The 25,717-nt window shown below is 42.4% G+C and overlaps 1 protein-coding gene across 2 annotated transcripts in view; it reads left to right on the top strand.

Annotated features, from left to right (window-relative positions):
• The window catches only part of HPGD (15-hydroxyprostaglandin dehydrogenase), a 141,689-nt gene that overhangs the window by 19,973 nt on the left and 95,999 nt on the right, over window positions 1–25,717 (top strand). The window lies entirely within an intron of this gene.

Below are 25,717 nucleotides of genomic sequence, written 5' to 3'. Positions count from 1 at the left end.
ACGTAAATACGATACGCTACGCCGGGTCAAAATTAGGCCGCCCTACCTGAATCCAGCTATTAGTATCTTGGGTTGTAGAAGAGATGTTATCACAATGTCCTGAAGTGATGAATAACCGTAAAACCAGTCTACTTGCTCCACAAACAAATTGACTAACATTGCCATAGCAATAGGCAAATCGTATAAAGGAACACACTTTGTTACATAATACTTTCTAACACATTAAAGTAGTAAACCGCTGCAATGAAGAAAAAAAAATGTCCCTGCAAAATAATAGCATAATGTGCTAGTATGCTAATTACTAGGGAATAAATGATGCACGTTTAGGAGATATTCATTTTACCTACAGGTAAACTTTATTAGGCTTACCTGTAGGTGAAAATTACAAAGCAGACTTTACTACCGCTTTAATTTTTTTATTTTTGGATTGTGGACTCTTTTTTGCTCCATTTACACCTGAGCATTTTATATTTACAATCTTGAAGCTTCAAAATGCTCATCATACAAAATTCCATTGTTTTTAATTGTTCTTTGAGCCACAAGCTTCTAGATTTAAAGCGGAGTTCCACCCAAAAATAGAACTTCCGCTTTTTGGAATCCTCCGCCCCTCCGGTGTCACATTTGGCACCTTTCAGGGGGAGAAGGAAGCAGATACCCGTGCAATACACGTATTTTCTCCTACTTCCGGGCACAGATCACGCAGTGACCGCAGTGACCCATGCCACGTCCAGCACCTACTCCCACCCCCCCCCCCCCCGCTGTCTTTTGGGAGACACACAGGTCCCAAAAGTCAGCAGGGACCAGTGGAATAGCACTGCGTGACTCACACATGCGTACTAGGGAACCAGGAAATGAAGCCACTTCCTGGTTCCCTTACCGAAGATGGCGGCAGCAGCAACCGAGAGCCGAGTGAGAGATCGGCTTCGGGTGCCGACATCGCGGTAGCTGCTAACTTTTAATTTTTTTTTTTCGGCAGAACTCCGTTTTAAGTGTTTTTTGGCTTCAATAGACTTCAAAAAGAGCCCCTGAAACATGTTTGAAAAAATGCACGGAAACCGTTCGTTTTTAATTTTCTAGTAGTTGGCTTTCCATCAGCTTAAAATAATATTTCATAATAATAAAAAAAAAAAACATAAAGCCTCGGATTCCTAGTAAAAAGTCCGCCGGGAATCGCGGGGGAAACCCAGAACCTGCTTGGTCACTTTCCCTGTGTACACACCAGAGGTTTTCCCATTGGGAAAACTGCGGTGAGAGCTTTGGCCGGGAATCCTGGCCGTGTCTATGCTCCACCGCAGTGTTTCCCATAGGGAAACTGCCGGGAAAAAGACAGCCGGGAATCGCGTCAGGAAAAAGAAAACATGTTCTCTGTCGGGAAAACTGCCATGGAGCATAAACACGATCAGTTTTCCCAGCCAAAATCTGTCATGGCAGTTTTCCCTACGGGGTACAGGGACTGATGTGAATGAAACTTTGAACTCTACAATAAACTATGCGCAATGTAAGATAAATAATATAAATGAAAAATAAATAATTCTAAGAATCAGATATGGTATATAAGTGTAGCGGCACCACTGAATGATACATTGAGGGGAAGATATCAAAACTGGAGCAGGCAGAGTCTGGAACAGCTGTGCATGATAAGCAATCAGCTTTTATTTTCAAAGCCTAAGGGCCCTTTCACACGGGGCGGATCAGTAATGATCCGCCTCAGTGTGTCCGTAAAGCTCAGCTGGGATCCTCCGTAAAATCCCCGCTGAGCCGTTGGCTGACAGGGCAGTCCCCGCACACTGTGCAGGGACCGCCCTGTCTTTCCTCCGCGCTCCCCTATGTCCGTGTTCACCCGATCCGATCCGCCAGACGGAAGAAAAATAGGATTTTCGTCCGTCCCGAAAAATCGGAGCTTTGCGGAGGCGGGTGATTACGGGTGTCAGCGGATGGTCATCCACTGACACCCGCAATCACATAGGGACCAATGTATGTCCCGTTTTCATCCGCAACGGATGGATGAAAATGCGGACATATGGTCCGCACATGTGAAAGGGGCCTAATTGAACAAGCTGAAAAAGCTGATTGGTTGCCCTGTACAGTTGGTTAAAGCGGAGGTTCACCCTAAAAACATGTATATACCATTCCATCCAGCATACTGCCGACATGTACAGTATGCTGTTTTGTTTTTTGTTTTTTTCGCTGTACATACCGCCGTATAGCTATTTTTCCCCCTGGCTTCCGGGTAGTGGATCCCGCGGGAGTGGGCGTTCCTATTCAGAGGCTAAGTGATTGATGTGATGACAAAAGCTTCCACCCGGCGCATAAGCGCGTCACCAGTTTCCGAAAGTTTCGGAAACTGGTGATGCGCATTATGCGCCGGGGTGAAGCTTTTGTCATCACGTCAATCACTTAGTCTCTGAATAGGAACGCCCACTCACGCGGCATCCACTACCTGGAAGACGGGGGGGGGGGGGGGAAATAGCTATACGGCGGTATATACAGCGAAAAAAACAGCATACTGTACATGTCGGCAATATGCTGGATGGAATGGTATATACATGTTTTTAGGGTGAACCTCCGCTTTAAAGTGGTTGTAAACCCACTATTTTGACTTTTACCTACAGGTAAGCCTATAATAAGGCTTACCTGTAGGTAAGGAGAATATCTCCTAAACCTGCACGGTTTAGGAGATATTCCCCTCGCAATGCGGGCGGCGCATGCGCAGGGGGAAATCCACGGCGATAGGACCGGCATCCGCCGGACCCTGCCGATTTTAAATCTCCCGCGCGCACGCGCGGGAGTGACGTCATCGCCGCTCCAGCCAATCACAGCGCTGTAGTGGCGATACCCGGAAGACACGCCGGAGCAAGATGACATCCTGCTCGGCGTGGACCAGGTAAGTGGTGTTCACCTCGTTCCGAGGTAAGTATTTCATAATTGGCTAGTATGTGGTGCATACTAGCCGATTATGCCTTTTGCCTTGCAGGTTTAAAAAAAAAAAAAAAAAGTTTATGCGGTTTACAACCGCTTTAAGATTCTGGCTGCTCCAGTTTTGATAAATTCTTCCCCATTGTTCTATGATTGGTGTGGTTTATTGAACTCCAGTGACCTTTGCACTATAAATACTGTAATTGTTCTGATGTTGCTTTAAGAGAGGTATTAAGTTACATAATACTTTAAAGATTAGCTTAATGAGAAATGTACCATGAAGAAGCACAGAGAAAATCTGTCATTACAAGATCTTGGCTTAAAGCGATAATTATTTCACAATCCACATATGTTTAACCTACACCTTGCTAAACTATTACTGGTGGCCATAGACAACTATTTGAAGCATTTGTGCATTTTTTTTTAGTTATGATAGTCCCAGGATCTAGTTGGATAATAATTGAATAATGTGAGGGTCAAATCCTACATAGATGGTGCTCACCAACATGCACTGCAGTGAATAAGTACACTTATCACATAAAGGCGAATGAGCTTCTACGATACAAGCCGTAACATGTTTTAGTTCTGTGGGCTGGTTTCCGTTTTTTCAAACAAAATGTGTTTGGGCATTAGTAAATTGTGTACAAGAGGGAGAGAGTTTCACCATTATCCAGATGAACAGTCAGATAAAATGGGCCTATTAGTGGACATATTCAGGCTGTCTTGCTGCGTACACACGATCGGAATATCCGATGGTCTAAAATCCGATGGATTTTTTAATCGGAATTCCATTCAAGCTGTCTTGCATACACACTGTCAGACTAAATTCCGACCGTCCAAAACGCGGTGACGTAAAACACTACGAGGATCAGAGAAAAATGTTTAATGCTTCCGAGCATGCGTCGACTTGATTCTGAGCAAGAGCATGTTATCTTTTTTTACTCCGATGGAAAAAAAAGTCTGATGGGGCCCACACACGATCGGAATTTCCGATGAAACAAGTCCATCAAACTTTTTTCATCAGAAAATCCGATGGTGTGTATGCGACATTAGATTGTACCTTTTCATAAATGGCTTATATACGGTTCACTGCCAACATTCTTTTTTTCAAGAGACATCTGTTTAGATACCGAACAGCCAGGAGGGGAACTGAATTTGAAGACCCATTCAGTAGGAGTGTACGGTTCTCTAATGAATGCTCCCCGTCAGGGCCGGCCCTAGGTGTTCAGGCGCCCTGTGCGAGCTAATCCTGTGGCGCCCCCCCCATCTTCACTAATCCTGTGGCGCCCCCAAGACGTTGTGCAATTTGCCACCCCCCTGAAAGTGCCGCCTGGTACATTGGTACCATTGGGTCCCATGTGATCATGTGAGCAACTGACTGCAACTTACATTCTGCGAGCTGTGATGGCCGCATGGCGCCCCTGTTGCCCATGGCGCCCTGTGCGGCCGCACAGCTCGCACCCCACAAAGGCCGGCCCTGCTCCCCGTTTCACACAAATGATCTAACCAACCATATTTGTAAGATTTGGCCATCATTGTATATGGATACTTTATATCTCATCCCCTCCATGCTCCTCTGTAATAGCCTATTACTAATAGCCTATTACTAATAGGCTCACATGCAATACAAATGAATCTCACAATGGTAGCTGCAGAGATGATCTACCATATAACGTATCCATTGGAATTCCCTATATACTGTATATTGAGAAGCTTATGGTTGCTGAGGGTTTCAAGGAGAAGGAGCCTGCGGCTGCTGACACCTAAAGAGTGATACCAGAAGTGTGACTAGACCTGTAGGGGTCTTTACCCGAGGTGAGAGGCTGGGGCACACTATGATTACGGATGGTGCAAGTTCTTCACTTTGAAAAAATTTGAACATTATCTATGTGTGCACTTTGGATGGTGACATCACTAGATGAACATAAATTTTGGCACTGAAGTTGTTTTGCACGGAGCACTTTATATATTTTATTGGAATTGTTTATGCAGAAACAGACACTTAATTTGAGTATCTGCAATATAGAGTTGAGTATTATGTACTGTTTGCACGAATATCCATTCATTTATTGAAGTATATGCACTGTATTGTATTGAGGAAGCGCCACATCATTTGTTATATATATTGTCACTGTGTGGGAACACTTATTTCATGTTGGCAGCTACTCATTAAATACACGCTACACTGGTTTGCGCATTCATTATTTACATTTTTATGGTAATAAAAATGTGTCTGCTTTCTGAAAAGAAAATAGTGCTATGTGTATAGAGCATGCTTGTGTACAGTACATAGCAGCTGTGCAGAGGAGATGTAAACTGACAACTTCCTGTTAGCTAAAGAGAAATATAACTGTTCAGCCCCCAGATATGTCCCCAGAGTCTCCTTTATTGTACATAAATAATCATCCCTCTGCCACTATCCCCCCCCCCCCAACCACCACCATCCCTCTGTCACTGATCCTACCCCACCATCACCATCTCTCTGTCACTGATCTCAGCCCCCCACCACCATCCATCGGTCACCGATCCCATTCCCCCACCACCATCCCTCGGTCACTGATCCTACCCCACCATCACCATCCCTCTGTCACTGATCCTACCCCACCATCACCATCTCTCTGTCACCGATCCCATTCCCCCACCACCATCCCTCGGTCACCGATCCCATTCCCCCACCACCATCCCTCGGTCACCGATCCCATTCCCCCACCACCATCCCTCGGTCACTGATCCCATCCCTCAGTCACTGATCTCACCATCACCATCTCTCTGTCACTAATCCCATCCCACCCCACCATCACCATCTCTCTGTCACTGATCCCACCCCCTACCCACATTCCTCTGCCATTGAGCCCACCCCAGCACCACCATCCCTCTGCCACATATCCCACCCCCCCCCATCACCACGGCTGCCTCTGACTAATCCCATTCCCCCCTCCCATCAGGCATTGGTGATAGGGGGATAGGGATTACATCAGTGGCAGTGTTGGGGGGATAGGGATGACATTAATGGCAGTGGACTGATGTCACCCCTATCCCCCGAATCACTACCTCCACTGATGTCGTCACCACCGTCACTGATGTCATCCTGATCTCCCCATCACCACTGCCACTGATGTGATTCCGATCCCCCCCCACCACTGCCACTGATGTCATCCCTATCCCCACCACAACTGCCACTGATGTCATCCCTATCCCCACTGATGTCATCTCTATCCCCCATCACCACTGCCACTGCTGTCATCGATGTCCCCCCCCCATCACCGCTGCCACTGATGTCATCCTCATTGCCACTGATGTCATCCTTATCCTGTCATTTAGGCTATGCAAACAAAAGCCAGTGTTGGATTTTACTTTAAAAATGTATTCTTTGCATTTTAATTTTACCAGGAAAGTAGAATATAACATACAGAGCACTGCCAGTGACTTCTATAGTCATTGAAGTCTGCTACTTTCCTAAATGTGTGCTTATCTCGTTCTGTCTGCAACAGGGAGTAGGGAGAGTGGAGGGGGAAGAGAGCAGCGCTGTGTGTTGTGTTTAGTTTTGGGAGCGAGCAGAGACCCCAGAGCAGATGTCAATCAGGAAGAGGGTGGGTGGATCCAGACTTTCATTGTCGATATGAAACTTCAATAAAGTCTGACCCTCCCACAGGTAATTAACTCTATTTTAACAACAACAATGGTGCACTTCTCAGAGGGCAGGAAAGATTTGTAGATACTATCAGCTGATTAGGATTAAGAAAAAAAAAAGGAAACCCTTAGTTCTCTGTTAAGGCATTCAAACAAAGCAGGAGTACAAAAAAGTATAGAGTCAGAGTCAAGACATCTATACAAGTCCTATTAAAAATACTAAACCATATAGCCGCGTTTTTCAGTTAGTGTTTTTATAACTAAAAAAACAGAAAACGCCGGTGCCAAAAAACGCTGATAAAAGCCTATGTGTACATGGACACATAGGATAATTATGGAGTTGTATTGGAACTCTTCTGAATTTAACAGCCTTTTGTTCTTATTTGGACTTTGTTTGATGTATTGCCTACTGATTGCCTACTGATTGCCTACTGATTGCATAATGTATCTTTGAAGTTAGGTTTGTTACACTATTGAAATAGTGATATCGCCTACCAGGTTATGCAAATTCTTTTAACCTGTTGTTGGGTTTTATAGTAAGAATAGTGATACTTTATATGAATTCACTCTTAAAGAATAGTGATACTTTATATGAATTCACTCTTAAAGACACAGTAAAACTTTTTTGTTTTTGTTTTCTAGTTTTGGTGTGCAAAGATTCCTTGGCCATGTCTATGCTCCATAGCAGTTTTCCCGACAGAAAAACCGCTGGGAATCCTGGCAGGAAAAATAAGAACATGTTCTCTTTTTTTCTGCCGTGATTCCCGGCGGTCTTCGGCATTTCCCTGTGGTGGAGCATACACACGCCCGACGGGAAAACCTCTGGCGTGTACAGGGGGAAGGTTACCGAGCAGGTTCTTGGTTTTCCCCCCGGGATTCCTGGCGGCCTTTTTACCGCTGGGAATCTCAGTTGTGTGTACAGGGCTTAAGATGAAAAAAATTAAATAAGCCACAGCTAAGTATAACAATCCATAAATATTGATGTTATCAGTAAGAGCAAGCAAAGAAAATAGTAATGATATCTAACAGTAGTTAGTCACTGTAACGGAAGGGCCTGTGGAACCCAGAAGCTCTTACAAAGTATGAGCCAGGAAATAATGGACATTCAGAATATATCTTGGATTGCTTTAACATGGGTCTGTAATTCACAATATATTCCAGAATATCTTGAACTATTGCTGTTTGTTGATTCTGAACTCAACAGGTTAATTGAAAAAGTGACTCATTCATAATGTGGGGAAACATACGGTTAGGTGTTAATGTCATCAACTCGAGCCATCTGTCTGTCTGGTGTGATGTAAATGAATCTAGGATGGCTTGTGCTAATTGACTCTGAACCATTGTATGATGTTGTGGGTGGAGTTGGGTCATTGTTCATTTGGACTGCAGTATCATAACTGTATATAACTGATTTTCTCAATAAAGGGTCTGTTCGTGTGGAACCTCAGACAGAGCTGGGTGTCTCGTTATTGGGGTTTGTCTGCCTGACTGTGGAGTGTCGATAGCTGTCTTGGGTTCGGGAATGGAATATCTTAAACGCCTTTAACCCCTGTCCCATTTGGGGTTCCGTTACAGTCACATTCAACTGGACTTGTTCTGTAATGTTGAAAATATTTTGTCACTTATTCAAGCCACTTCTTCAGTTCTAATGTCATAAAAATGGTAATTTAATTGGTTAAGTGTATGTGTTATCAATGTGGATTTGGAGTATTTTCCTGACAATCATTAGAACTGAAGAAGTGCCTTGGATAAGCTATGAAACGTCTCCAACCTTACAGAATAAGTCTAGCTGAATGTGACTAACCACTACTTGATATACTGTACAATGACCTGGATAAATGAGAACCTTCACAGACAAAATATTAATGATTTGCACAGTTTCTTATTTACTATAATTCAATAGTTCAATCACCCTGGTTTTGGAAACAAAGTTAATTTGCTTTGCAAATGCAAGTACTATAGTTCTATGCTTTCTAGTTACCTAAATGTCATTGACCTTCAATGAACTACTGAAAATTATTGAAAACAAAAAACAAAACAAAAAAGCAAAGTCTCATTTTACCATCTGTTGTATGAGATATCTAACTATAATTACTAGAAAATTCTTTTGTATCATAGTTCTTTACAAATACACCTTCATCTACTTATATTTTTTCATAACACATTCATATTTTCAGTACTGCAAACACACTATAGCTGCCTACAAGCTTGTGGTGCCTGCAGGTACATGGGGTCCCAACATCAGCCCAAGTCAAGTTTAAGCTCTGTCCTTTAGGCCCTGTACACACGATCGAATATGTCTGCTGAAACTGGTCCGCAGACCAGTTTCAGCGGACAGATCCGACCGTGTGTACAGCCTAGCAGACAGGTTTTCAGCAGACAAAAGTTTTAAAGCATGCTTTAAAACGTATCTGCTGGAAACCCGTCCGTCCGACATGTCCGCTGGTTAGTACGCTTAACCAGCGGACCGAAATCTCCCGCGTGCGCCGAATGGATTCAAAGCATTTTACTTCCTGGTTTGCGGACGTGGCGGCGTCACCGCCACGTCACCACGCTGTCTGTCCGCGGGGATTTTGGTTTGATGGTGTGTACAACCATCAGACCAAAATCTCCTAGCAGACATGTCCCATGAAAACGGTCCGCGGACCGTTTTCATCGGACATGTTCGAGCGTGTGTACAGGGCCTTACAGTAAATCAGGCTTTAGTGGGCTGTAGAGGCTCTTGTATTTGATAGCCGTGGGGTTTATCACCAAGTAAAGGGGTGATAGGTTTGTCTTAAGATGTTATGGGCCAGGTCAGGTTGGCTTCTGACCATTTATAGCAGGGATCTCCAAACGATGGCCCTCCAGCTGTTGCAGAACTACACATACCATGAGGCATTGTAAAACTCTGACATTCACAGACATTACTAGGCATAATGAGAATTGTAGTTCGGGCCATAGTTTGGAGACCCCTGAATTTTAGAGTAAAGAGATAATATTAAAATGTGTTTAGTTCTAGTGAATGTGTTAAGTCTTAACATATGATTTTTTTCACCAACAGTGTTGGAAGATTGTAATAGGCAATTCATTAAAAAAAATTCCTTGCATTACAAAAAAAAACCCGACATGCTGAATTTTAAGACATATTACTGTAAAACTTTGTTTAAAGGATATTTTAAAATGATCGTGCAAGATGCCGCATTTCAAAGTAAACCTGTTAGATTTTTCTAATTCTAAAAACTCCTCAAACCAGTTTCCTGTAATTAAAGAGGTAGTATACTCAGCCCTTGTCTTCCACCTCCCCTCCCTTCCAGTGCTGCAGTCTCTCTATAAGGCTCTTCAGCATTCAACTTTCTGTGAACGTCTGATGCCCGTGGTCCCCACTGTGTGTCGTGGTTACTTTCAATTCAATTCAATTCAATTCAAATAAGCTTTATTGGCAGGATCAAATACATGTTTGCATTGCCAAAGCAGTTGAGTTTGTATAAGAAAAAGGGGAGGGGGGGGTAATATAACGGGGAATGGACATAAGTCTGTGAAAGGATTTTTAAGTCCTTTGTTTTCCATGTCCCTCTCAGTCTGTGACACGCTGTCACATATTGGGCAGCTATCTTCACCATTGGCTCCTCTTCTCCCAGTAGAAATTGGAGTTTCCTCTTCTCTTCTGTAAAATTGAAGTCTGGGATGAGAGAGGAGAGTCTCTGGAAGTGAGTGTCCCTTACTGATGAGTACTTGGGGAAAAGTAGCAGGAAGTGGTCCTCACCCTCCGGGACCCCCTAGTCACATTGCTGGCACAGTCTACTCTCCCTGGGCTTGTAGGTCTGTCTGTGCCATCCTAATTCCATTTCCAGGCTGTGGGCACTCAGTCTATACAGGCTCATTGTCTGTCTGTCTTTGGGGTCTTGTAGTACCTCCAGGTACAGGGCCAGTTTGTAGTCTCTCTGCAGTGACTGGTAAACAGTTAGTTTTTTGGAGTTTGTTATTTCGTATCTCCATTCTCCAACATGTTTTTCTTTGGAATTATTATGTTTTTTCTTTGAGATTTTGTCAGGCCGCATTGTTGTGTTTGGGATAGACAAGGTGTTGATGGGTTGTTGCAGGTCACACGGCTTGGACTGGTCCTTACTGTCCAGTAGGGCGTTATGGTGGTATGAGTTGGGACTGTTGTTTTGTAGGTGGTCCCAGTATGATAGCGCCCTCTTCTGTACTGCGAGAAGTAAGGGAAATCTGCCCAACTCGGACCAGCAAGCACTGTTTCTTTGACTCTCATGTCTCCACTGATTAGTGGATGGAGCCACAACACACAGCAGGGGAAACAGGCAGGTGACATTTTCCAGAAGTGTTGAATGCTGAAGAGTTTTATGAATTTTTGTTTGATGAAAAATTTCAATTTTTAGCAAAATATAATGAGTGAATACTAATTTTTACTAAAATGTTAGCTTTGGATTGCAAATATAAAAAACGGATTTGTTTTTAGCAACTTTGGTTAATCTGTTTTAACATAATTTTTATAATTGTTTTCCCCTTTATTTCTCGGGTCTATTTCTGTATACACAATTTTCTGTTTAGTTATACTTGATAACATTAAAGTTGATTTATATGATTTTTTTCTTAGAAATAACATTTATTGTGTATGAATGAAATTTGTGATTGAAATGATTCCAACTTGTTAACAGCCCAGAGAATTGTCTGTGTCCTTGCATAACTTTTTGTTTTCTCAGTATAACAATGTTTTTTGTACTCTGTGCTGAAATAAGTGTGTACAAGGGGGACCACACTACTTAGTGCCAAATGGGCAGTTATCCATACTTGGTGTACAGAGCTTTGAAACACAATTTTCTAAGCACAGATTCACCACAGAATTGCATCGTCACCACAAAATGATGAATGAACATAGTGATGTTTTTACATTTACGTCTTTGTGAATGTACCCTTTAGTGAGCAATGGATACATGGAAGTTGTTCAGCTTTTATACTGTGAACAAAGAGGAAGTCATTCCTTCCCTCTAGTGAACTTTAGTATCATGAATTCAGGCAGCCCCTCTACCCCTGTACAAGTGTAATTAGAGGCTCATTATTAAATGAAGTTGGGCATATTGGTTGTTTTGATATGTAATTGATTAAATGTGTCGCATAACAGACTGTGAGAAAACACAGAAATTGCTTTCTAGTTTAATAATTCATACTGCAATTGTGTAATTATCAACTATTTGCCATCTGTCAGTACTTACAAGCATATATTTAGTAAGTGCAAATTGCAGCATTGTGTGTAATTCATGATTTACAGTGCGTTGAAAAAGTATTCATACCTCTTGAAATTTTCAACATTTTGTCACGTTACAACCAAAAAAGTAAATGTATTTTTGGGAGATATTTTTTAATAGACCAACATAAAGTGGTACATAACTGTGAAGTGGAAAGTAAAAGATTAATGATTTTCTAAATTTTTTACAAATACATTTCTCAAAAGTGTGGCGTGCATTTGTATTCAGCCCCCTTTTCTCTGATACCCCTAACTAAAATCTAGTGGAACCAATTGACTTCAGAAGTCACCTAATTAGTAAATAGCATCCTCCTGTCTGTAATTTAATCTCAGTATATATATATATATATATATATATATGTGTATATATATATATATATATATATATATATATATATATATATATATATATATATATACACAGCTGTTCTGTGAAGCCCTTGGAGGTTTGTTAGAGAACCTTGGTGAACAAAAAGCATGAAGGACAAGGAAAACAACAAAAAAGGTCAGGGATACAGTTGTGGAGAAGTTTAAATCAGGTTTAGGTTATAAAAAAAAATATCCCAAGCTTTGAACATCTCACGGAGCACTGTTCAATCCATCATCTGGAAAGAGTATGGCACAACTGCAAACCTATCAAGACATGGCCGTCCATCTAAACTGACAAGCCGGGCAAGGAGAGCATTAATCAGAGAAGCAGCCAAGAGGCCCATGGTAACTCTGGAGTTGCAGAGATCCATAGCTCAGGTGGGAGAATTTGTCCACAGGACAACTATTAGTTGTGCACTCCACATTTCTGGTCTTTTTGAAGAGTGGCAAAAAAAAGCAATTTTTAAAAGAAAGCCATGAGCAGTGTCATTTGTAGTTTGCGAGAAGCCATGCGGGGGACACAGCAAACATGTGGGAGGTGCTCTGGTCAGATGAGACCAACATTTTACTTTTTGGTCTAAAAGTAAAACGCTATGTGTGGCGGAATACTAACACTGCCCATCACCCTGAACACACCATCCCCACCGTGAAACATGGTGGTGGCAACATCATGTTATGGGGATACTTATCTTCAGCAGGGACAGGGAAGCTGGTCAGTGTTGATAAGAAGATGGATGGAGCCAAATACAGGGAAATCTTAGAAGAAAACCTGTTAGAGTCTGCAAAAGACTTGAGACTGAGGCGGAGGTTCACCTTCCATCAGGAGAACGACCTAAACATACAGCCAGAGCCACAATGGAATGGTTTAGATCAAAGCATATTTATGTGTTAGAATAGCCCAGTCAAGTCCAGACCTAAATCCAGTTGAGAATCTGTGGCAAGACTTGAAAATTCAATTCTCAACTCTCCATCCAATCTGATAGAGCTTGAGCTTTTTTGCAAAGCAGAATGGGGAACAATCTCTCTCTAGACGTGCAAAGCTGGTAGAGACATACCCAAAAAGACTTGCAGATGTAATTGCAGCGAAAGGTGGGGCTGAATGCAAATGCAGGCCACACTTGTAAAAGATTTCGAAAACCATTTATTATGTCCCTTCCACCTTACAATTATGTGCCACTTTGTTTTGGTCTATCACATAAAATCCCAATTAAATACATTTATGATTTTGGCTGTAAAAATGACAAAATGTGGAAAATTTCAAGGTGTGCGTATATACTTTTTCAAGGCACTGTATCGTTCGTATACTGTTTTGGATTGAGCTAAGCACATTCTGATTGGTTTGTTTGAGTGGCAGAACTTGGCATTTGTTCCTGTACAATGAGCCCAAAAGTTTCATTATTACTTTTTTATTTTGTAGATTGACTCATATTTAAAGGGTTAGTAAAGGAAAAAATGTTTTATATTTAAGATAACAAACATGTTATACTTACCTCCACTGTGCAGTTCACTTTGCACAGAGTGGTCCCGACCCACGTCTTCTGGGGTCCCTCGCGGCTGTCTCTGGTCCTCCCCGCAATTACTCACCACAGTCATGCGAGAGCTCGCATGGTGGTCAGTAATTGCGGGCACGCTCCCGTGATACAGCGAGCGGCCATAGCCGCTCACTGTATCACTCGGCCCCGCCCCTCAGCGCGCCGCGTCACTGGATGTGATTGACAGCAGTGCCAGCCAATATCCGCGCTGCTCTCAATCCATATGCTCTAGCCAGTCAGCGGCCAGGCTGAGCGGCGAAGAGGATATCGGGGTCGCGCGGGACTTTCGAGGGGTCAGGTAAGTATAACGGGGGCTCGGGGGGAGGAGGCGGCAGCATTCAATGTTTTTTTACCTTAATGCATAGATTGCATTAAAGCGGAGTTCCGGCCACAATTTCACTTTTTAAATATAAATACCCCTGTAATACACAAGCTTAATGTATTCTAGTAGTATGTAAACTAAGGTCCGTTTTGTTAGGTTGTTACAGCATTTAGACACTTTATAAAATAGAAATTGACTGGGGCCATCTTAAGTGTGGGCATCATGAAGCCAGACTGTATGACTTCCTGGATTTCAGCCTTGTAGATCTTGCACATGCTCAGTGCTGCACAAGCAGTGTAATAGGTTTCAGATCAGGTTTCAGCACCTGTACTGTCCAAGTCACATGATTCTTTGAGACTGGGGAGTGCACAGACTCCTGGAAAGTTACACCCACTACATTCCCAGGAGTCTGTGCGGTGTAGGTTAGGAAGCTTAAGCACCTAGGTGCAGGAAGAGGGAAGATTAACTATTCTGCCTATCAACAACACTTTGAAGGCATCTTAAAGGACTAATGAATTTTTTTTTTAAACTACTGATGTAATGTTATATTTATGGGTGGAACTCCACTTTAAGGTGAACATATTTTTTTTTATTTACAACTCCTTTAAGAGTAACTTTTATGTGACTTGAGACAAGTGTACTATGAAATCTTAAAGAGGAATTTCAATCCCCTGATATACTGGTCCTGCCCTTCATTTCCCACTATGCCATCTCTGTCGCATAGATGGCGAAGGTCTCTTCCTGGTTTTTGGGACCCAATAAAGATCTGTGACTTATCTGTAAGTGCACATGTGCCCATCAGCACAAATTGCCAATTGGATGTGTTACATAGACTGCTCAGAAGGCAGTGGGGGGCCACAACATCATTCTCACCTAGGCGAGAAAGAAGGAACCTGCAATGCAGCAATTAAAATCTCAAAATGCATTTAAACATAAGACAATATTTGTTTATAAGGCAACGTTGTTTAAGTGGCTGAAAGTCTTGAAGCCAATTCATTAATTGCTGGTATCATAATTTTCACAATTGCTGAGTTACAATTACTAAAGGCTAAGGGAGCAATATTTTCATCCAGGGCCTGAGCTCACTGAGCAGTGAGCTTGAGGGATTTTTTTGTTGTTATCCTGAGTGACCCAGTTGGCAACTTTTGCACAGGTGGTTTGTTTTTCCCTTCTCTGGCTCAAAACTGCAGGAGTTGTTAGAGGCTGAACTTAGTGGACATCAGTTTATAGTTACAGTATTCTTGCATGCTGCAGTGTAAACATGACCATTACCAGTTCTTATGGGAACATTAAAGCGGTAGTAATCTGCAAAAACAAAACAAAATATGAGCGCCAGCAGGATAATGTCATAATGTGCTAGTTTGCATAGCATACTAGCACATTATGACAGACTTACCCTAAAACAAAGCTCTCCAGCAGCTCGCTGTCACCACTGCCAAGGCTTCCATCCTCATCCGGTCTTCCTTCCAGAGGCACAGGCACCGGAAGTTTGATTGGCTGAGCTGCGATGACATCACCACTATGCATGCATGGCATGGCACGGCATATCCATCCTTTAAGAGCGTAGTGCGCATGCACCAGTGACTAAAGTAAATCTCTTCTAAATGGTACACTTTTAGGAGATATTTACTCTACCTACAGGTAAACTTTATTAAAGGCTTACTTGTAGGTTTAATTACACCTTTGCCACTTTAAAGCGGGAGTTCACCCATAAAACAATTTTTCCCCATAGCTGGATGCTCGTTTTGTCTAGGGGAATCGGCTAGTTGTTTTAAAATATGAGCTGTACTTACCGTTTTCGAGATGCATCTTCTCCGTCGCTTCCGGGTATGGGTCTTCGGGAGCGGGCGTTCCTTCTTGATTGACAGTCTTCCGAGAGGCTTCCGACGGTCGCATCCATCGCGTCACTAGTAGCCGAAAGAAGCCGAACGTCGGTGCGGCTCTATACCGCGCCTGCGCACCGACGTTCTGCTTCTTTCGGAAAATCGGGACGCGATGGATGCGACCGTCGGAAGCCTCTCGGAAGACTGTCAATCAAAATAGGAACGCCCAGTCCCGCAGCCCATACCCGGAAGCGGCGGAAAAGATGCATCTCGTAAACGGTAAGTACAGCTCATATTTTAAAACAACTAGCCGATTCCAAAACGAGCATCCATCTAAGGGTAAAAAGTGTTATGTACGGGTGAACCCCCGCTTTGAATGAAAATGCATGACCGATAAACTCTACTTTTAAGGCTTTGTTCACACTCCATTCACACTTAAGCGTTTGGAATCGCCGCGATTCCGTCTCATGATTCCCGAATCGCGACAAAATGCAGGACAAAATTGCAATGCTATTACCGTATTTATCGGCGTATACCGCGCACTTTTTTGCCCTGAAAATCAGGGCAAAATCGTGGGTGCGCGATATACGCCAATACCCGCTTCCCGTCCTGAGTTTGAACCACTGCGCCGGCATATACCGAGCGCAGTACACTCGGGTATAGTCGACAGTCGAGCCTGCCCGACTATACCCGAGTGTACTGCGCTCGGTATATGCCGGCGCAGTGGTTCAAACTCAGGACGGGAAGCGGGGAGGACACCATGATGGCCGCAGAAGGGCGACGGACCGGAAGAGGCCACCGATGGACGCGATGGACGACGGGCAGGAAGCGATGGACGACGGGCAAGACACCGACAAGGGGCATCCAAACTGTAAGTATTTTTTTTTTCCAGGAATTTTTCTTTAAGTTCGGGGGTGCGCACTATACGCCGGGGCGCGCAGTAGGCCGATAAATACGGTACTTGTTAATGTCACCCCAATCGCTGTGCGATTTATTTATTTTTTACCACGATTGGCAGGTGATAAATCATGGCAAAATCAAAACGTGCGAAGCTTGTCGCTCAAAAAGGATGTCTTGAGAATCATTTTGCGGATGGTTAATAAGCAGAGATAATTAATGCATTGGATTTTATGAATCATGCGATCTCTGCTGACTCAGGGCACCCATGCAGTGGCCAACACTGTTCCAGCCTATAGAGCTTGAGCACAGTGCTGACAGATTTAATTATCATGCAAAGCTATTCAGAAATAATTTAACATGCTTACTACCGATCACCAAACTGGTATCATTAATCTTTCTGGCTACTGTGTGTGTAACTCCTTTTCCTGTCACTCAATGTACTACTGTACAAAACCGTCATCATTGTTCCCTTCAGTCTCATGTGCATTGACCTTATCAGCTACTTAGTGATTGTGCTTGTACAAATTAGAGATTCTGCTTACGCATTGTAGTTCTCAACAACTTCAGATTCTGTAAGTGTACCATTACTACGCAATAACCTCTGATTCAAGTACACTATAACGTCAGCCACTCTCTTTACTGTTACGACTAAAATGTCTTTATTACCTCAGCAGTAATCCTGAGATCTCTGTGTACTTTGCTTTGACCTCAGCATCTGCCTGCTTTTTACCTCAGTATGTCTTCCTGCCTTTAACACCTTCAGTAACTGCCTGTACACAATGACCTCATTCGTAGCATATCTGTATATTGTTTTTAGCTTTGAGTACCAAAGTATCATCATTACCAGATTTCCAAACATTGACATTTTCTGTAAATAAATGCTACCGTATCTGCTGTAACATCTGGAAGAAACAAAAACAGAAAATGTTTAGCCCCAAGGGCAAGACTAAACTCCAGGAAGGAATGTGCGCCTATCTGTTAACATGAGGAAATATACAAAAACAACACGTAAAAACTCAGCAAAATGGAAAACTCAAACACAAATACAGTTTATGAAGAGATAAAAGCAAAGTGTTGACATATGTTCAATTTTTAAGTGGACTGCAGAGTAAGCTAGACTTAACTGCATGTAATAACAAAGCTAGAAAACAGAGTTTGGCAAATTGGCAAATGTATAAGATGATGTTCCTAACTTTTGTTAGCAGGAACAGAAATTCCTGTGCTTTACCCATGCATGTTGCAAGGGGACTTCTAATTACACCAGTTTCAGATATTAAAAAAAAAAAGGCTTCAGAACGTCAGGAATGTGGTACGTTGCCATGAATTATGTATCTTTCACACCCTACGGTTTGTATGATTTGTCATCTTTCTTAAGGCCTGTACACACAATACGAAAATCAAGAGTAAAACTTTGTCCGATTTTGTGGCGATTTTCAGATCCTTAGTATGGTGCTTTCAACAACCAATTCCGATTTTCTTCCGACAAAAGCTGGATGTGCAGACTATATAACATTTTTGACGTACCTAAACTTAACATCTGCTTTTCGTTTAATTAGTATGGTTTTTGTCGCAAAAAAATCATAATGCTGCATACACACGATCGGAAATTCTGACAAGAAAACCGTGGATTTTTTGAACATTCTCACGGAATGTTGGCTTAAACACGGTCGGAATTTACGACCAAAAGCTTACATCTGACTTTTCTTGTCGGAATTTTCGATCGTGTGTACGCAGCATAAGAGCAAGACTACGCATGCTCAGAAACAAAAGAATGTAAAACAATTCAACACATTACGTCACTAATGTAATTTTTGTCATATAAGAATTTTCGTATGGTGGGTAACTTCTTCAATTTTGACATGAGACTAGCATGCAACAAAAAACGGAAGAACGGTCATCTGAAAATTGATCGTGTGTACAAGGCTTAACTAGAGGGTCACTGTTTTCAACATTGGTGGCTTGAATAGAGTGAGACAGGGTTAGAACCTTTGTCAAGGTTTTCTTGTTGTCCCCACTTGGGGATTAACCCCCCTATTTGTACTGGTGACCATTGTCACCGAGACAAAAAAAAATGAAGGGGAAATCCAAAATATTGAGTTTTTGGACAGGGCAAGGGCTAATGGGAATTCTACCAGCGGTTACATTTGTTTTAGGGACACTTGTCTAAGAATGGATCTCCCTCACTTTGGATTTTTTCCTCTAACTTTCTTGTGTCACTGGGACAGGAAGTGAAGGGAAATTTCCCCAATGATACAAAGACAGAAAAAATACACTATAATATTTATTTATTACAGGTACTTATATAGCTCCTTCAATTTATGCAGCACTTTATATACAGTATATACATTCACATCAGTTCCTGCCCTTAAGGAGCTTACAGTCTATGATCCCTAACTCGCATTCAAACACACACACACACTAGGGCCAATTTAGACAGGAGCCAATTGACCTACCTGCAACCAGGGTACCTTGAGGAAACCCACGCAGGCACAGGGAGAACATGTAGACTCAAGGCAGGTAGTGCCATGGTTGGGATTTGAAACGATGACCCTAGTGCTGGCAGGAAGAAGTGCTAACCACTCAGCCACTGTGCTGCTTCAGGTGTACTTAAACCTCTTGCCGACCCCCCCCCCCATCTTTTGATGGTGGCAAAATGGCTCCCTTGCGCCAATCGCCGTAGCTGTAGGCGGCCACTTTAAAGGGCATAGCACGCGCACCAGCCACGTCACTAAGGAGCTCATGCGCGTGCCTGGCGGCCACGATTTCTACCAGGCACCTGCGATCGCTCCTGACAAAGCCAGAATGGGGATGTGTGTGTGTCCGTTCAGGCAGGGGAGAGGAGACAGATCGTGTGTTCCTAGTATATAGGAACAACAATCGATCTCCTCCCCCCCAGGCAGTCCCATCCCCCTACAGTTAGAACACACTGAGGGAAGATATTTAACCCCTCGATCGCCCCCTAGTGTTAACCCCTTCCCTACCAGTGACATTTATACAGAAATTTGTGGCTATTTTTAGCTCTGATCGCTGTATAAATGTCAATGGTCCCAAAAAAGTGTCAAAAGTGTCCGATCTGTCTACCGCAATGTCGCAGTCCCCAAAAAATTGCTGATCGCCGCCATTACTAGTAAAAAAAATAAAAAAAAATAAAAATTGGCTTGAAAAGGGTTGGACTCAGTGTGCAGAGCATTGCACCCTGAATCCACCCACTTGTGACAACAGCAAATTAATATTCGCTATTGTCTTCCGGCTTCTCCTCCTGGCCAATCAGGACGAATTGGGTTGGCAAGGAGGAGAAGATGAGGAAGCCATGGAGGGGTGGGGGGGACCGTCACCGTGGAGGGGTGAGTTCGGGGTGGGGGGACTGTCACCTTGGAGTGATGAGTGCGGGTGGACCTTTGGGGTCGTCAGTGGATATAGCAGCGATCACTGCCTATATCCATTGTACGGGGGGTTTAGTATACACATGTATACCACTCTTTTTTTTTGTCCTTTAATATTAAATGTTATGCTTTGGTTTAGCCACCCAGGTTTAACCTTTGTTCTTCTATATGTACTGTATTACCCCTTGTTATGCGCTCATGATACTTTTATTTAATATGTTCCTAAGCATTCCCATTTTTCCTTCATGTTCAATGTTTCAAGTGTTTGGTCCCACTTAATATCCTGCAGCATTGAGCACAGTTTAGAAAATTTGGTGGTCTTGTACTCCCCTCGTGTCTCCCTTTCCTATGATTTATGCAGAATGTAATAATTCTCTGGTTGCTAGTTCCCAAGTTGTCCCATATTTCCACATCTGCAATCAGATCCGTATCATTTGTAATTAATAGATCTAGCAATGCATTCCTTCTAGTTGGGGAATCCACCAATTGGGACATGAAGTTGTCCTGTAGAACATTTAAGAACATTTAAGTAACAAATGGAATGAAATTTAATTTTAGATTCATTCAATATGTTATGATAAAATCCGGGGGGAAAATAACCCTGCAAGAGAAAGGCATAATGAGCTAGTATGCATAGCATATGTAGTAAATATTTTTTATAATTATGAATCAATTCAGATCATTCGTTCTGTCGCTACATTATTTAAGATGCTTCAAAGATTAAAGAGGAAGTAAACCCTCTTTAAAAAAACCGGGGTAAAAAAAAAACCTGCAAGAGAAAGGCATAATGAGCTAGTATGCATAGCTTACTTACCTGAGATCGAAGCACCCGAAGCGGTCCTCGATCACCTCCTCCACCGCCGCCATCGCTCTCAGAGTGAGTTCCGGGTATCGCTGCTCCATGGCTGTTACTGGCCGGAGCAGCGATGACTAGCGGGAGCGACTAGTGACGGCAGGATCGCCTTCACTAACTGTTTTCATCGGTCAAAACCTATCGTGTGTGGGCCCCATAGGTTATTTAACCATAGGTTAAAAAAAAGCCAACTTGTTTTAAATTTAACCAATGGATTCCTAACCGATAGGACAAAACCGATTGTTAGTAGGCACGACCATCGGTTAAAAATCCACGCATGCTCAGAATCAAGTCGACGCATGCTTGCAAGCATTGAACTTCGTTTTTTTCAGCACGTCGTTGTGTTTTACGTCACCGCGTTCTGAAACGATCGTTTTTTTAACCAATGGTGTGTAGGCACGACGGACCATCAGTCAGCTTCATCGGGTCACCGATGAAAACGGCCCATCGGTCCGTTCTCATCGGATGGACCGATCGTGTGTACGCGGCATAAGGGTTTACAACTACTTTAATAAAAGGTCTAAACTATTGCATCATTGTCCATCTAAATGAAATAAAATGAATGAATAATCATGAATTTGTTGTTTCGTTACCATTTCAGATTATTTTAAATTTGTTATGCTTGTGATTCAGAGATTCGGATACAAGTGTCTATTGATCACTCAGCAGTGATTCCCACCATATTTTGCCCAGAAGTGCACACTGAGCATGTCTTGTGATGACATTCTTTGGAACAACATGTCTCATCATGCCTATCACCATGCTTTGTCCTCCAAGAACCAGCCCTATGTGCCAAAGTCATTGTTTTATGGTGGGGCCGGGCTTGCATTGCTTCAGGGCTGTGTAATTCTGAAAGGTTGCTGAAAGTATGATAAGTATGATAAGGGGAGTTGGACATTTTAACTAGGCCTTCATTGCTCTTGCTTGTTAGCTCGCAAATAAGCAAATTACCATATTTTACAACCCTTTAGACTTTGGTCTCTGTTTTTAATGAAAGTCAGGTCCACATCATGACAGACACTTGATAGACTGCCTAATGTGTATGGGCACTTTTCTTATTAGTTCTTAGTGGTCTGAACTCTGAACTAATGTTTAAGCATTATTCAGACACTTGTGCAATATCCTGAGTACGTGACCTATGTAGGTGAAGTGATAATGCTCAGTTCTTCTTTAATGCAATCTCTTCTGATAAAAATAAGGAAGTTGCTGTCTTTGTTTTAAAGATACAAATTCCAGGGCTGTCATCTTCATCCTTCCTTTAACAATTAGGCTAAACGTCACCTTTGACAATACACATATATGTCACTGGCTGAATGCTTGTTCCAGGTCAGTAAACCAGTAAAACACTGAAATATGGATAAGGGTGACACACAACCTTCCCAACAATGTAGCAATGGCACCTCCCATATTCACGGCAGGGTTTCTTTAGGAGACCAAGTATGCCCAGTGACTGATTACCAGAATCTACATGGATCATCTATAAAATAATTTGTCTTTTCTATCATTCAGTATTTTTATTGGCCTTCCTATAACTCCTGCAAATAGCATTGTGGAAGCATTGTGCTTCTGATGTCCTGTACACACGATCGGTCAATCTGATGAGAACGGTCTGATGGATTTTTCCATCAGTTAACCGATGAAGCTGACTGATGATCAGTCGTGCCTACACACCATCAGTTAAAAAAACGATTGTGTCAGAACGCGGTGACGTAAAACACAACGACGTGCTGAAAAAAATGAAGTTCAATGCTTCCAAGCATGCGTCGACTTAGATTCTGAGCATGCATGGATTTTTAACCAATGGACGTGCCTACAAACGATCGTTTTTTTTTCTATCGGTTAGGTATCCATCGTTTAATTTTGAAACAAGTTTCAAATTTTTGAACCGATGGGTAAATAACCAACGGGGCCTACACACGATCGGTTTGGTCTGATGAAAACGGTCCATCAGACCGTTCTCATCGGATTGACCGATCGTGTGTACGCGGCATTATTTTAGCATCAGTATTTTTGCTATTCATGTTAGTGTCCATTGCAAGTGTTTTTAAGATTTCAAATCTGTTATTTGAGCAACATATTTTATGGCTAGTAATAATAGACACAGAATTGTGTTGATGCCCAGGAATCCAGCTTCTAGGCAAGTTATTTTCATTAGCTGAAAGAGTTATGTCCACTTGTCAGCATTCATAAATTCCTAGCATCAATATTTTTTAAGTAACAGCAGGTGTGATAGTGGATCTCTTCCAAGCATGAAACCCCTGTCCTGTATTGCTGTAAAGCCAAATAAGCACTGTGATCCAGACTAATGAACCAGTTATAAACCGCTTGTACCCACGCAATATAGTATAACCTAATTAAATTAAAACATTATATTCTTGGATGAAAGAGAAATATGTCCTAAATGCAGGCACCGTTCAGGAAATATGGTTTTGAATGGCTGTACAAGGGCATCTTGGAACATAAAATGGGGCTTATAGTGACAGCTGGGGGTAAGTAATGCATGGAAACATGCAAAAAATGAAGAATTAGCCCATTACGGAAACAAAAAATGAGATGGTAGAACTTCAAGGTGCAGCCTTAAGAGGCACACGCACCATAGGCGGTACACAAAAATGAAAATAGATTTATCAGTGCAAGTGCCTGCTCAGGTCTTGTATTTTTGATTGATAAATGTACAGTAGTGCAGCATTATACTTTTTTTATGGTAATGCCTTTTTTAGTTCCCACAGGAAAAAATAGTAACATACAAAGTTGCTTAAAGCAAGAAATACATCACTTAAATGTGTGATCTTAAAGGGACACTAAAGGTTCCCATTTAAAAAAATAAAATAACAAACATGTTATACTTACCTCCACTGTGCAGCTCGTTTTGCACAGGGTGGCCCCGATCCTGGTCTTCTGGAGTACCTTGGTGGCTGTCTCGGCTCCCCCCCGCATCAGCTAACCCCCATTCTGTGATACAGCCGGCCGCTACAGCCGCCGACTGTATCACTTGGCCCTGCCCCCCGGCACACTGTGTCATTGATTTGATTGACAGCAGCAGAAGCCAATGGCTGCGCTTCTATCAATCAACCAATAAATGAGCCGAGAAGCCAGCATGTTCAACGGGAATTTCGAGGGGTCAGGTAAGTAAATAATTCTCGGATGTTTTTTCACCTTAATGCATAGAATGCATTAAGGTGAAAAAACATGTACCTTTACAACCCCTTTAAGTCAACCATTTGACCACCAGAAGGCTATAGCCCCTTCATGACCAAACCAAACCATTTTTGCTATTCAGCACTGTGCTACTTTAAGTTGCAATTACGTGGTCATGCAACGCAAATTAAATGTATATTATTCACATAAATAGAGCGTTTTTTGTGGAATTTGATCAGTACAGGGTTTTTTATTTTTGATTTCTTCTTTCTTTTTTATTAGCTACTCATACATTTGGATCAAAATGTATTCTGCTACATGTCTATGGTTAAAAAAAGTATGCTGCTTTTATTTACTAACCTAGCTGTTTTTTTTTTCCTCCCTGTTTTTCAGGGAGAAGAAATGGCCAAAACACTGTTTTCTGTACACAGATTTCTGTGTGTTTGTAAACACAGAACTCTGTGTGTGATTGGACACAGCCAATCGGCAGGTTTCAGTTGAAATCATTGGCTGAAATCCGCTGCCATACTCGTGCTGTGTCCAATCACAGCATGGGTCGGCAGGGGGCGTACACATGCGGGCCTCAAACCCAGAAGCACCTGCCATCTGCTCATAATATATTTACTGCAAATGGTCGGCAAGTGATAAAATGTCTGTATGAATATAATGCATTCCAAATCGTTTGGTATATTTTTGTGTTATAAAGATGTAGTATGATTACAACATACTGGGAATGTGTTTGTATTTCTTGCTTTAAGATTTTTACCTTTTTATATCTTTGTTCTGTTGGCTAATATTTTGTTCTTGTTGCATCTGGTCTTGGAAAGTATGCATGACGCATGCAATTTTGGGTGCTACCGTACCAACACACTTCAACCTATCATTATGTTAAGGGTTTTTTTTTTTTTTTTTTTTTTTACTTTGTTTTCTCAAAAAATTACAAACAAATGGCACATTAACATGAAAACCCATGCACAACACATGTAGTTATGTGCATTTAAAACCTAGGCCACTGCTCAAATAGGATTCTCAATGAGGTAGCGGATTTTCCTGTTAAACTAAAGAAGTCTATGAAGACATTGGCAAGGTTACCAACGAGAATATAAAAATATTTTCACATGTTTGTATAGGTGGTTTACTACTGTAGTTCCATGTTAGTGGCAAAACAAAGGGATGCATTAGAGCAGGGGTGGCCAACCAGTGGCCCGGGAGCCACATGTGGCCCGCGGAGCCCTCTGAGGTGGACCGTGACTACTCTGCCCTGGAATGGCGGGTTGGCAAGCACAGATCGCAGGTTGCCGACCCGCCATACCACAGCATCAGTGTTGTGAATGAAGCTGGTGCTAGAGGAAGAAAGTGGCTGCAGAGCAGAGCCCCATAAGCCAATGTTTCCTCTACAGCGCTGGCTTTTTCCACAGGTGGAGTCTATGGAAAAGTTCAGCTAACCCATAGGATAGACACAGGTGCACTACACTGCACCCGCAGTGTGGGTAAACTGCAGCATATCAGTGTGAAAGCAGTCTTAGGCCCTTTTGACACGACCAACCTGACCAAATGGACCCTCAATTCACCTCTATAGAGCGACAGATATCCATTTATACCCACC

This window comes from Rana temporaria, chromosome 1 (assembly GCF_905171775.1).
Source record: "Rana temporaria chromosome 1, aRanTem1.1, whole genome shotgun sequence".
NCBI lineage: Eukaryota > Metazoa > Chordata > Amphibia > Anura > Ranidae > Rana > Rana temporaria.
The sequence above is the reverse complement of the archived record's forward strand: the minus strand, read 5'-3'. Positions and strand labels throughout refer to the sequence as shown.